The sequence below is a fragment of the Ananas comosus genome, linkage group 4 (assembly GCF_001540865.1).
Source record: "Ananas comosus cultivar F153 linkage group 4, ASM154086v1, whole genome shotgun sequence".
Lineage (NCBI taxonomy): Eukaryota > Viridiplantae > Streptophyta > Magnoliopsida > Poales > Bromeliaceae > Ananas > Ananas comosus.
The window spans coordinates 8,254,095-8,266,522 of record NC_033624.1 but is presented as its reverse complement, the minus strand read 5'-3'; the positions used below and the strand labels follow the sequence as shown (position 1 = coordinate 8,266,522).

Here is a 12,428-nt window from a genome sequence, read left to right as displayed (position 1 = left end):
TATGCCTCTATAACGGATGTTAGAGGTGGATCCAAGGTGTAGTGTATTTTCATTATGGAGTGTTCGTGTTGGGTGCACACAACACGAAACCGAGTAANGATTTGAAATTGTGGCGAAAGGTTAACTAATTGGGTCGTGTTTGGTATGCCTCTATAACGGATGTTAGAGGTGGATCCAAGGTGTAGTGTATTTTCATTATGGAGTGTTCGTGTTGGGTGCACACAACACGAAACCGAGTAATGAAAATAGGCTGCCTTGCATGACTTTCGCCTGGATTTGAGTCGTGGATAGTGTTGCGTGTTGGTGTCGCGTGCTTGACCTTGAGGGTTGAGTTGTTGTGCATTCGGTGGTTACGCGTGGCCGATCTTTGAGGAGATTGTTGTGGACCGGGACAAGTGATGTTCATGAGTTAGCCGAGCATAGTGGAGACTCGGGGCTCTGAAGTCTATTGATCGTACTAGTCGTAGTGGCAAAGTGACGAGCCGATGTGGTGCAATGTCAGCAGGAGGCTGCAATGCACAAGGAATAGAGGGATTGGAGGCTCATGAGAACGGTGGATGGTTTCCTAAGGAAGTTGATCCGCTTATTTTGACGGAATGATATCCGCGGGACGGACATATGTGGAATGACTCCGTGGAAGTTCTTTTTGGAGGATTTGTGCGTGTGGGAGCGAATTGAGGTGTTGTTGTGCCCAAGAGGAGCGCAGATCGGTTGGATGCGAAGTGATGAGTGACGCGACTGATGAACGGATCGGGTGGTCCATCAAATTTTTGGCGACCCGGAGAAAGTTGTGGATATCATTCCCGAGGTCTTTTGTTGACCTTGTAGGGAGGTGTTGGTTGTGGTGGTTCCTACCAGACGCCATAGGGTGTTGCGGGGTAGATGATGTGGTTGGTGTTGGCAACCGACCCGAATAAGGGTTGAGTACTGTTGGTGGATAGCCGGACCTTAGTGATGGCGTCGATCTCTGTTTTTGAGGTCGCTTATGAGTGTGCCGCCTGCGGCTTGGTCTGGAGAGTATGAAAGATCGGTGATACGATCGGAGGGTTCGCGATGAGCGTCAAGTGGCTATGAGCAAGCGACCCTAGTTATGGAATCCACTGCTACAGGGGGTGTTGTAGCAGGAGTGGTGCGTCGGAAGAGGTTGTATGACCGGATCTAAGGTGGATTCGAAATGTTGCATGCATAAGTATAGTTGAGATAGAGATTGTGGATAAAATTAATCCCCTGGTATGCATGCGTAATAGTGATATCGCCTACCCAGTGGATAGGTGTGATTGGATTAGACCGGCAAGTGGCGGTTGCGAGCCGAGAGTTAAGTTCGAGATAGAGGTGGAGTTGATGGACTAACTCTCTAGGCAATGTGAGTAGCGAAATTGTGAGAGTTAAGTCGGGATGCTTGAGGATGACCCTGCGGTTCAAGAGTTCGGGTGATGTTCCCAGGGCTCGACTGGTGGTTGTAACGTCCCCGTTGTGGTGGAGATAGTTGAGCAATCGCCGAGTTTTGGCGAGTGGCCGAGTGGTACCTCAACAATGCTGAGGAAAATTCATGCGTGTGTATCGTAAGCATAAGAGCTCAAGTATAAGGTACAAGTGTAGCGTATCACATCCCTATATGTTGTGCCGAGTTCCGTCGAAACGAGCGGAACGCGGAATGGAATGAGTTGGTGTAGGCTAAGAGTGCTTTGGAGCCTATACTTATGGTGTATGGGGACCCGAGAGAGCGAAACTGCAATTCTGGTGAAGTTCCAGAATTTGGGCTCTCGGGGACCGGTCCCTGCGGGGAGAGACCGGTCCCCGTGCGCGCAGCAGCCGAACAGAGGAGAAAAATCGGCTAAGTCCTGGAAATCAAGCTCTCGGGAACCAGTTCTTCGGCGAGGGACCGGTCCCCGTGAGACCGGTTGCATCGGGGAGAGACTGGTCCTCGACTGCAGGAATGGCCCAGTAAGGGCTGTTTATAATTATGAAAATTGAGAGGGCTTAGATGTTTAACTGCCAATAGAGGTGAACATGGCTCGTTATAATGAGTCGTAAGTGTAATTATGACCCAAAGATATGGAGTGGTTGAGGTCTCCTGATTGGAGTGTGTGCGAAGTCTCAAATGAGGACTTTCGCCAAGTGATGCTTGGGTCTGCGTTGCGAATGAGAGACGCTGCATAGTATCGAGACGGGTTGGCGGTAAGCCTACGTTGGATGGTTGGTCTATGGACCACCTGTGGTAATTAAGATAAGCGATCTAATTGATCGATAGGGTCTTGGTGGTTTGAGCGTAGTGACCATTGGAGCGGAGGCTCGGTCATACTGCTCGCAAGTTGGGATCGCCAAGTCTGGCGTTGTCGGTGAGTTAAGATTGGATGCTCGAACGAAGTGTTCGCGGGAACTCATCGTGAAAGTGATGCGATGTTGGGACGTGATAGAGAAATGGAGATGTTCTCCAATAGACGTTGGGGTGGTTTAAGCCACGTGAGGTTTGGAAAGACTGGGCTCTTAGGGAACCAAAGTTGGTGGATGTGCCGAAATGAGCCGTCTCACTGTAGAGCCGAAGTCCATGTGCGGTTGGAGCATCCGCGGTTGAGCGATGCACTATAAATGTCGTGTGAAGTGATGCAGATTGAAGAACCTGAGTGAGGTTCACCGGAGAGTGTGGATGTAATAAAGAGTCATACTTGGCGAGATAGACTCTTGAGTGGCGATAATGGTAGAATACCATTTGGTGGACTCTCGTGTGGATCGAGGAGGTCTACCTGTATGTATGAGAAGTGACGGTTAACCACTCGAATCGATAGGTGGTATTGCTCTCGAAGGAGAGTGGTGTCTGGCGGTTGACGTCGTTTAGTGAGGGTGATTAATGACGACCCTGGCCCGACGAGTAGAGTGTGCGGGCAATGATTGGTTGAATGGTAAGAGGCAATTAAGAGCGCCCATGTTGAAATGTGCCAACCGAAAAGAGTTGAGCTAGTGTGGCAATTGAGGCGAAATAAGTCCCTCGTGTGATCGATCGGGATTGGTATTGGAATATGGTGAATCGTTGGATATCGATTCGCACTATTAATTGAACTGGTGGAAATTTGAAAGGTAAACGGTATGCTAATTATGTACCGCATTTCATCCTCGGGATGATGGTTAGTCGAGGGTGACAAGATGAGTTTAAAGCCTAGGTGCTTAACTGTGAGGTTGGGAAAGTGTGCCAGTAATAATATGGCGATGGTACTTGAGACTTTCACTGGAAGGGTAGGTCGGTCCCTATCCGTTAGAATATGGTGAGCGAAAGAGTCGCTCTAGGATTGGGAAGAGAAGAAGGTTCACCGTGCACAATTGCGATAGCTAAATTGTGCTGTTAGGCGCCGGCGAAGTCGTGAATTCGCGGTTAGATATGACATTTGGTGACAGTGTCACCCATGTGGGGTGATTGGGTTCGTGTCGAGGAAAGGTTAGTTCTCGGTACAGTGAACCCTATGAGGATTGGAGTGTGTGGTTACGGTGACTTGTAAGCCAGTATTACCGCCGAGACTGGGGGAATGCACCATTACTTGAGAAAGTGACTTAGGAAAGCCAAGTGATGTGCATTCTGGACTCATGAAGAGAGGACATTACAGAACGATGTGGTTCTGTAGATAGATGATCGTCGAAATGAACGCATAGAGTGAAATCCTAGGACACTCTAGCCGTAGTGCGTGGATTTGTCCTCATCTGTTTGATGAGAGGAATTGTGGTTTGGATCTGAGTTTCGCGGACGAAACTCTTTTTAAGGGATGGAGAATGTAACATACCAAACTTCTGTAATTATGAAGTTATGGTGTATGTTAGCATGGAAAGCCGTTAGAATGGTTACGGTGAAGTTCGGAAGCATTCGGTTGCTTCAATGCGCGTAGGGCGCGAAAACGGAGCCTGAAAGGCTATGATGGACCATGGACTAAATCTAGCAAGGGCATGGATGAAAAGATGATGAAAACATGTTCGAAAACATGTTTGGAAAGTCGCGGTTCGATTTGAAACGAATCGGAGGTCAAACGAGCGAAAACGAGCGAAAAAAACGGACCCGAAGGCTGAAAATGCTGAAAATTTGGCTAAGTCTGGAATGCAGAAATTCTGGCCTTTCGGGGACCGGTCTCTCACTGCCTGGGACCCGTCCCAGCACCCGAAAATGCCCAGTTTGGGCTGGGTCATTGTGTTAAACANTTGTATTTCCAATGTCGAGTTTTCTAATCATCCAAGAGTTTTAGACCCAAGTCAACATGCATATGTTAATTAGCATATGTTACTCAACATAGTCCACAAATACATTAACATGCATATGTTCCAACTTGCATAATATAGCCTATGCATTCATACAACACCATTTTCACGCATCTCTCTAACATTTAGTTCATGCATCTCTCTAACATTTGTTATATTAATTTGCCATTGTCCACTAACATGCATTATATTCAATGCAATTATCATGTAATATACATTTCTCACATTATATGCATTTACCCAATCTTCACATCACATGCATCATATAGCATTTAACCCATTATATGCATCAACTAGGAAATCATATTTTTCTTCGACATGAGGGCGACCTAGTCGCTTCGGTAAGCACAACCCACCTGTTAGTGCATTCCGATTGCTTGTCGACACTTGCAATCGGCCTCCCGCGGCATCCGGTGCTCGGTTCCGTCGGAACTTGCAATTGCGCACCAACCGCGCATTGCTTCGCATCCTCGGGCAAAGAGGGTCTTCATTTTGTTGTTACGGTGCCTCAAACCGATTCCATGATTTTACGACGTCGCCTCAGCCCTCCAGGCGGAAACGAAGCCTAAACGTCCGTTTCTTTAATAACTTCGCACCGGCTCGACGAATCGTCGAACCGTCTTCGCCAACGCATTTGTTTACCTAACAATTAGGTTTACGGATGGTCAAATGAGATCAAACCCTACTATTAGCAAAAAAGCCATTTTTGAAGCCCTAGATGCCATTATAGCTAAATCCACTACTTAACTTCATGAATCAAGCAATAAACCTCTAATTAGCATCTAAGCATTCTACTAAATCCATCTCTAGAGCATATAAAGCTAATCCTAGAGATCTACCATGAGAGGGTTCAAGAAGCTCACCTCAAAATTAGCTCCAAACCATAGAGAAGATGAAGAAGATGAAGACGATTCAACTCCAAACTTCAATCTCCACCAATTCCTTTGATTTTGGGAGAGATTTAGAGAGAGAAAGGAAAGTTCTCTCTTTTCCTTTCCATGCGTGTGTGTTGTGTGTGTGTGCGGGTTGTGTTCGGCTGGGAGGAAGAAGAAGAAAGGGATTTAATCCTTTTTTTTACAAATCTGTCCCGCAACTTTACACTATTCACCTCGGGCAGCAGTTTAGCAGTTCGGAGTCGTTGGAGCTCTTCTGAACATCCGTTTGCTCTCAAATTTGACAGGCAGGCTCAGTTTAACGTACTGAGTAAGAATATATCTTAAGTTTTCAGTTTCAACCCCGTTTGGTCATCGAAAACTGTGCCGAACTGTAATCTTAATCAGATAACTGTCGGATTTTATTTCTCACTCTACAGGTGTCAGAATGGTATGAAACTTTAAATCTAGCCTCATAAAAATATTTCTGACATATCCTCCAGTTTTCATAATTTTTTGACACTATACATTTTCTGCTAATTTATTTGTCCCGTTTCTCACAGAAAATTCTAAATCTTCTGTTTTCGCTCCGATTTCAGCACAGATTATTTTCAATTTATATTTCACTTCTCCAAACCCAATAAAATAGTATATCACACTATTTTTATTTATTTTCACCTTTATACTCAAAATCCGGTATGTTACATTCCACCGCAACCTCACCGGAACCATTTAAATGTACACCGTAACTTCATAGTTTTAGAAGTCCGGTACCTTACATATTGTTTGCTTCGAAAGAGTTCTAGATTGCTAAAGTGGGTATAATAGTGTATGGAGCTGAGAAATTCTGCAGGGACAGCATATATGCATATAAATGTACATTTGAATGAATGATTAGAGTAAAATCTGAGATGGATTATGCTTGTTCCTGGTTTAGATGTTGCATATTAAGGTTCTAAAAAATGATTAACTTTCAGATTTTAATGTTAGAGCCCTTGGAATCCATTAAGCATGAAAGTAAGTTACATGTCAATTGTATCCATATAAGACAAATAACCTGAGACATGTTGAGCTTCTTCCCTGTTTAAGGATGTGGTATTTAATTTAGAGAGGGAGTAGTGTAATACACTGAATTTTTGCAAATTGCGAAATTCGAGTGCGAGGAATGATGTGTGGAACTCTTCTACATGTTTTATAGGACATGGACAAGTTTTTGAATAAGTTAAAGAGTGCTTGGAAGGTTAGAAGCAAGAAAGTGCATTGCTCGGGCGAAAACCAGCTTTTTTTGCTTGCTGTACCGGTACAGCCATTAGCTTGTACCGGTACACAATGCAGAAACGTGGCAGCTTGGGTATTTCGGTAATTTCACACTTGATCTCTATCTTTAAGACCCCAGCTCGACCAGGGATACTCAGTGGAGCCTGCTGGAGTCCAAAGGAGTGTTCTCCCATCTTTCTCTCTCTCTCTCTCTAGGGTTTTTCTCTCTCTACAAAGAAGTCGCCGATTTCGCTCGTTTTCGTCGTCGCGCGCGTTCTTCGCTGGTTGCGAGCGTCGCAGCGCCTTTGTGCACGTGCAAGAGAGCGTTTTGGAGGGATTTTTGCATCCCCGAACCAAGAGTTCGCTGGTTGGAAGCTTGAGAAGGTAAACGACTCGATGTTTTCCGTTATCGGCATTCTAATTGTCGATTTGAGTATTGAGTTTGAGTTTTTGCTTCTAACCGACGTAACTGAGAATTCAGCTATTAAAAATGAATTACTTAGCTGTGAATTAAGCTCCTTAGACTAGGGATAAGCTTCTTTGAAGGTTAATTGAGAGAATTAGCCATTTATGAAGCTAAATTGGAACTAAATGCAAATTATTGGAGCGACTTGATGCAATTGGGGATTATTTCTTCGCAGCAGGTCTTCGAGCTTCGTTGAGCTGAACTTGTACTCTTAGAAGCTGATTTGAAAGCTGTTCTAACCAAGGGTAAGCAGGAATTTCTGTTAGAAATTCAATTTCGCAAGAATTGAACCATATAAGCTTATATACAAGCATTTTGACGCCGTTTTGACGTTGTTCGCAGCGAGATTGCGATCGAGCCTTGGATCGTCTTCGACTGACTTGTGAGGACTCTTGGAGGTTACACTTGAGGTATTACACTAGCCCAAAGCAGGGATTCAAGCTATTACCTTGTACTAAGTGTAAATTAGGCCGAAATCGGACATTTCGGTCGTCATTTTGATGCGGTGTTAATGTTTGTGTTCAGCAGGATTGGAGCCTTGTTGAGCTGACTATTGGGACTTCTTGTGACTATTGGAGCCTAGTACTAGGTGGGTCGGACCTAACCAGAGCAAGTGGAGCTCCCCTATGATCTATATGTACTATAGAATTGGTGTTGTTGTGAGCTTTTGTGTTTGATATAGGACTTGAGAAGTAAAATTGAATTGAAATCTCTATAAAGTAGAGAACACATATACATGAAAGTATTTATATTTATATTCAATTCAGTTGAATGACTTATGAACAAGTGTAGGATGCACTTATAAAGTAGAGAACAATGACATTCTCTTGACTCTAAAGTAGAGAACTATGACATGCTTATGATTATATTAACAGTGCCATAATAGTGGAAAGATTATAATGCCATGTGATTTAACATTACTCTTACATGTTTACAATCTAGTGGATACTAGTTCTTGTTACTATTCGTGTATTGAAATTCCGATCAGAGGATCGAGGGTAAGAACATTACAAATGAAAGCATGATAATTGAGACCTGTGGACTGTGAAATATGCTTGCTTGCCATCGTGCTCATTCGCACACGCTTGTGAGGGTCGCTCCCTACAAGCCGGCACTCCGGAGTTGGCCTACGCGACAGTTGCTCGCCCGTGCGGGATTGGGTGCCGAAGTGGATTGCCGTGGGGAGTGTATACTACCACGGGGCCATTAGGCGCGGCGCAAGCTGGACTACCTTGGGTAGGTCCCTGTGAATGAAAAGAAAGTGCTAAAGGATATTGGACAGTAATGAATGATCACCGGTCATTGTGTATAGTTTCTGCTTACACATTCATATTTATGTTCATGCTTACAGTAGCTGCTATGCTTTTATTGTTCAATTCATTACTGTAGAAAGCTATTACATGTTGTTTACATGCTTATTAATTGCTTAGCATTAGAAAGGTATCCTGCAATTACATACTCATTACTTGTTAGCATCATGCAATTATTGCTTTTACTTTCCATTTAATACATCATGAGCCTAGTGGTGTAATTCGCCGAGGCTGACGGCTTACCCACTGGGAACTATTGTTAATAGTTCTCACGCCCTTTTCTATGGTTGTTTTTACAGAGCCATCTACAGGAGAGGCTAGGGATCGTGGCAAGGGAGTCGCGTCTAGCTAGACTTTGCTAGGAGCGTGCTAGTCGATCACCTTGCTACTCGGGCTACGGCCGAGGGTGATGTCCATTGTATAGAGTGACTACCATTGTATAGATGTTTTTGTGTACCCTGTGTTGTATATGAGTTGTAGATCCAGATGTTATAGTTCATACTTCTTCTCCTTTTGCTGAGATTTTGGATTGTATACTCTTTGTTCTTTTACTGATAGTATATCGACTTGTACATTGCTCTGATATCAGGATAGGACTCTCTTTGTTTTACTTCCTATCGACTTGCTTTCTTCGTAGACGCCTTATATACTGCAGGTGTATGGCGGGTCTGTGCACGTACCTGATATGCTTCCGCTGGTACCCGGGTGTGACAGATTATAGTGGTGTCAGAGCCTAGGGTTGAGTCTTCGTAGACCTAGCAAACCTTAAGCTGGTTGGACTATAAGGATAGGCTCGTAAGAGACGACGTCTAGTCGAGGTTGTGGTTAGCGAAAGTATTTTTATTGGGTATTTATAAACTCCGACTAGTAGGAGTTTGATTGGGATGTGCAATTACTAACTTTGCAGAGGGTCACGTTGGCGGCCGACAACGTAACATCGGAAGTTAGTATGCGTTACATCTCATTACTTTCGCTAATTAGCTGATTTTTTTTTTATCTGAAGTAAAGGGTCAATAGTATAGGTTTTATTAATCTATATTCATTTTGTGCTGCAGCTCAAGATGCCTACGACTCGTTCTGGGACCGCCGGGGCGGCTTAGGCGGCCGCTGCGGAAGAAGTAGAGACTTCCGTCACTTCGGGGTCCAGTGAGGTCAGGGAGTTACAGGAACAGCTCGCAGTGTTGACTCAGCTAGTGACACGGCAGGCATCGGCAGCGCGACAGCAGATGGACGCTGCGCGTCGACAGGAGGACAGGATAAAGAGGTTAGAGGTCTGTTACTGCGGCAGACGGCCGACAAAGAGATTCCAGATTCTATACCTACAGCGCCAGAGAAGGACACGACTGCGAGAGCACAGTCATCTGTACCAGATACACCCCCAGTAGCCCTGAGGGTAGAGCCCCGACAGGAGACAGTAGTGCCACGAGCAGCACCAGTGCCTGCAGCAGGGACAGTGTTACCTGAGATGGTGGGGGTTGAGGTGCGAGAGCGGATGATGGAGCGACTAAATGAATTCCGTCGCTGCAACCCTCGTATCTTTGACGGGGAAAAAGCCGATCATTGGGTGGTTGAAAAATGGCTGATGCATATGGAGAAGTTATTTTATGATACCTTTGTTGAGGAGCGGTACCGAGTTTGGTTTGCGACACACCACCTTGATGGCGAGGCTTACAGATGGTGGGTGGATATCCGTAAGGACCCCCGTGCTGATTTGTCCGCTATCACCTGGACGAGGTTCAAGGAATTACTGTTGACTACTATTTTCCTCAGAGTGTAAAGAGACAAATGGAAAGGGATTTGAGAAACTTGAGACAGGGGGACAGGACAGTGGCTGAGTACGAGCGAGAGTTCTCACGATTACTGCACTGTGTTCCTTTTGTGGTTAGAGATGATGAGGACAAGGCTCGTATCTTTGAGGTGGGTTTGCGACCTGCGATTTTCAGATTGGTCCAGGCGTCAAACCTCTCTACTTATAGGGATGTAGTGAACCGGGCCTTGATTGTTGAGAAGGGGGCAGAAATTATGAAGGAAAGGGATATTGTGGATCGAAGAAAAGGAAAAAGACCGGCAGTTGAGAGCAGTGGTCAGCAATCCTTCAGAAAGCCACCAAAGTATCCGAGGGGCCAGTCAGGTCAGTCGAGGGGTCGAGGTTCTTCAGCAGCCCCCCGTGGAGCACCTGAGCGTCGTCGACCGCCGCGTTGTGTTATCTGTGGTGGGCCTCACGTGCCGCCACAGTGTCCACAACGTGGGGGCAGGTGTTTTCTCTGCGGTCAGGAGGGCCACTTTCGCTCAGAGTGCCCGAGAGGTTCTTTGCCTGCACCCTCGTCAGCTTCTGCACCTGCATCTTCAGCTCCGAGCCAGGGGACCCTGACAGCACCCTATCAGTCTAGGCGACCACCAGGACAGCGGCAGTCGGAGAGTTCGCAGCAGGGTTCAAGTGGGCGGATGTATGCCGCTCAGACTGAGGGCGCCGCAGCAGCATAGGAGGTCGTAGCAGGTATTATTTTGATTCATGATGTTCGTGTTCGTGCATTATTTGATACTGGTGCCTCACATTCCTTTATTGATCGGCTGTTTGCCGAGTTGCATAGCATACGGTTAGTACCTACTTTGTATCCGGGACGAGTGATCGTGCCCAACCATACCCTGGATATTTGTGAGTATTGCCCTCGCTGCCCAGTCAGGGTAGGCGACTGGATTATGCCAGTAGACTTATTAGCACTACACAAACTAGGAGAGTTTGATGTAGTATTGGGTATGGATTGGTTGACACAGTATTATGCCACTATAGATTGCACGAACAGAACAGTAACCTTTAGGGAACTAGGTCAGCAAGAGTTTGTTTATAAGGGGTGTCAGAGTTCATTGTTCGCAATGACTATTAGCTCGTCGAGAGCACGACAGTTGATACGGAGAGGTTGTGTAGCATATTTGGCTAGCATTTCTGTGAGTGACGGAAAAGCCGTCAAGATTGATGATATCCCGGTTGTGCGAGAATTCGGGGATGTGTTTCCAGCTGAATTGCCGGGCATGCCACCTGATAGGGAAGTTGAGTTTGTGATTGATCTTGTTCCTGGGACTACCCCTATTTCTAAAGCGCCTTATAGGATGGCACCCGCTGAATTGAAAGAGCTGAAAGCACAGTTACAAGAACTGTTAGATAAAGGATTCATTTGACCCAGTGTATCGCCCTGGGGAGCACCGGTGTTATTTGTCAAGAAAAAGGATGGATCTCTTCGATTGTGCGTGGATTATCGAGAAATCAACAAAGTCACAATCAAGAATAAATATCCATTGCCCAGAATTGATGACTTATTCGATCAGCTGCAAGGATCGAAAGTATACTCCAAGATTGATTTGCAATCTGGGTATCATCAGCTTAAGATCAAGCCTGAAGATGTCTCTAAGACCGCCTTTAGGACACGGTATGGGCATTATGAATTTACAGTCATGCCATTCGGATTAACAAATGCCCCAGCAGCCTTTATGGATTTAATGAACCATATCTTTAAACCCTATCTGGACAGGTTTGTGGTCGTCTTCATCGATGATATCTTGATCTATTCTCGAAGCGATGAGGAGCATGAAAACCATTTGAGAGTGGTGTTACAAGTACTTCGAGAAAAGGAACTATTTGCAAAGCTAAAGAAATGCGAATTTTGGCTTCGAGAAGTGGCATTTCTGGGCCATGTGATTTCAGAAACTGGGATAGCTGTGGACCCAAAGAAGATTGAAGCAATTACGGATTGGCCCAGGCCGACCAGCGTGACAGAGATTCGGAGTTTCCTTGGTTTGGCGGGATACTACCAAAGATTTTGTAGAAGGATTCGCGAAGATGTCTACCCCTCTCACTCGACTCACACATAAAGGAGCTAAGTTTCTGTGGAGTGAAGCATGTGAAAGAAGCTTTCAGGAGCTGAAAAAATGATTAACTACCGCCCCGATTCTAGCACTGCCGGTTACTGGAATGGATTATGTAATTTACAGCGATGCGTCGCTGAATGGGTTAGGGTGTGTTTTAATGCAGAATGGCAGAGTAATTGCTTATGCATCTCGCCAGTTGAAGGATTATGAAAAGAACTACCCTACACATGATCTGGAATTGGCAGCTGTGGTATTTGCTTTAAAGCTTTGGCGCCACTACCTCTACGGCGAGCGTTGCTGAGACGCCCCAACTTCCCAGGGGGTCACCCATCCTAGGACTACTCCCGTCCTAGCACGCTTAACTCTCTTAACCTCTTGGGTCTTGCCACCACCCAAAATGCTTAAGCCGGGTTAAGAGTTTAG

The 12,428-nt window shown here is 45.5% G+C and overlaps 2 long non-coding RNA genes across 3 annotated transcripts in view; both read left to right on the top strand.

Annotated features, from left to right (window-relative positions):
- LOC109709611 overlaps positions 1-12,428 on the top strand; it is a 36,517-nt gene that overhangs the window by 17,371 nt on the left and 6,718 nt on the right. The gene's annotated exons all lie outside the window — the stretch shown is intronic.
- Positions 7,018-7,431, top strand: LOC109709612. The gene is made up of 3 exons (XR_002216169.1): positions 7,018-7,076; positions 7,174-7,241; positions 7,360-7,431. It is a non-coding gene; the product is annotated as an uncharacterized LOC109709612 (long non-coding RNA).